The 1,717-nt window shown below is 51.0% G+C and overlaps 1 long non-coding RNA gene across 1 annotated transcript; it reads right to left on the minus strand.

The window, feature by feature from the left end:
• Positions 1–1,667, minus strand: LOC103905614. Its single transcript, XR_657962.2, has 2 exons — positions 1,297–1,667; positions 1–404 (listed from the first exon to the last, which is right to left on the minus strand). It is a non-coding gene; the product is annotated as an uncharacterized LOC103905614 (long non-coding RNA).
• Positions 1,668–1,717: the final 50 nt, after the last annotated feature.

Raw genomic sequence — 1,717 nt, forward strand, 5'->3', positions numbered from 1 at the left:
CCTTCTCGCAACCCCTCACTCCGAGCCACTCGAGGGTGGCTTTTGCCTCCAACAGTGCCAGACAAATTAGAGAGCCGGGGGGACACTCGCTTACTTTACTCCTTGCAACGCCCGGCGACAATATCCCCTCCAGAAGGTGTTTCGGCTGCTGATTTTGGAGCCGACTGGGGCAACTCTTTCTGGTTTAGGAGGAGTAGCTTTATCATTCTTGAGAGGAAATGATTAGGATTAACGTGCTGCTTTCTGCAAGGATTTTTGACAGACCCGCACGGTGAGGGAGGTTTGACGGCATTTTCTGGCCGGGCAGCTTTACTTGTAGGAGGCCTGCAGCACCCTAGCTACGTTTCACTTAATTATTTTTGTTGTGTGACGTGATTAACAGAAGATGGGGCGGTTATTCTGAACTGTAAAACAAACAAAAAAAAAGTAGGGGGGCTGTTGTAAGACTTGCAGGTCTAGTTCTGCAGTAAGTTAGCAACAAATAATGCCACCAAATCCACCAAGTGGATTTTAGGCACTGGTTAGTCACGAAATAAGTAATTTATAAGCCGTCTGACTGACTATTCGAAGTTTTGCATCTAAATTCCTTCGTTATGCAGAAAATCAACTGCATTTGAATACACGGACGCTATTTATATACATACATTTCCCGAGAGTTAACTTTGAGGGAAATTATCATTCATATTTTTGTTCACAAAACTGTTAGCACTATTACTTCTGGCCGAGAATTACCATAATGAGGCCCTTAAAAATGCGTGCTTTTTTCCCCTTTAGCGGGAGCGTGAGTGGGGGTCAGCTGATAACTTGAGCATAGCTGCTTTCTCTGCTCCGCGTGGAGGCGGTTCATCACTTGTCACCTTTGTATTTTCACAATCAAGTGTGTGTGTGGGGGGGGGAAATCAGTACAGGAAAATGTAATTGCGAAGCAAGAAGCAACCGAAGTTGAAAGGAGAGCCAGATGCAGAAGTCATGCTGACTTCCTTCAGCTGCCCGGCTTGCAGGTTCATCCCTGTAGAACTGGTTCTGTCTCTGGCGGCGGTGGCTGTAAGTCAGGCCCCGGCCACCTCCTGCCCCTGCCCGGCTGCCAGCGGCAGGTTCCCCCCGCAGGGCAGTGCTGGAGGAGCTGATGTTACTGCCAGACAGGTTCCCTCACTAACGCGCCTCCCCGAGCTGCCTCACGCGTGTTTACATTCAAATTAACTTTCCCGTAGCGTCCACGCAGAAAACACGAGCAGATTGCCTCTGCGACCGATAGGTTACGTATGCTTATCAGGGAGCCATGACATTGCATCTTACCTCTCGGAGGGTTCGCTTTGGCAGAATTCAGCCTTCCGAGGGGCCCTGAAACTTAAAGCAATCCGGCCATTAAAGCAGTTTTAAGACATTAAATGCTGTTAGGCAGAATGGCAATGAAATCTCCACACGGTCACTTCTTCGCCCTTTGAAGGAAAAGCGAAGCCCTCTCGTCTTCCCGGCGGCTGGGTGCGTTCCCCCCTCAAAATGGCACTTTCAAATCAATCAAGGACACCAGAAACGCGGAAAGCAAGGAGTGCTGCCGCGGACGGTCGCCTTCCACCGTTAAGACAACTTGACATTGACCCTTCATCCTTGACCTTGTCCTTAGGGAGAGGAGCCCGCGTCGCTGCCGGGGTGGACCCCGGCCCCGGAGCCGCTGCCCCGCGGGGTGCCGAGAATGGGCGGCGGGGCCGGGACAGAG

The sequence above is a fragment of the Aptenodytes forsteri genome, unplaced genomic scaffold, assembly GCF_000699145.1.
Source record: "Aptenodytes forsteri isolate BGI_AS27 unplaced genomic scaffold, ASM69914v1 Scaffold119, whole genome shotgun sequence".
Taxonomy (NCBI): Eukaryota; Metazoa; Chordata; class Aves; order Sphenisciformes; family Spheniscidae; genus Aptenodytes; species Aptenodytes forsteri.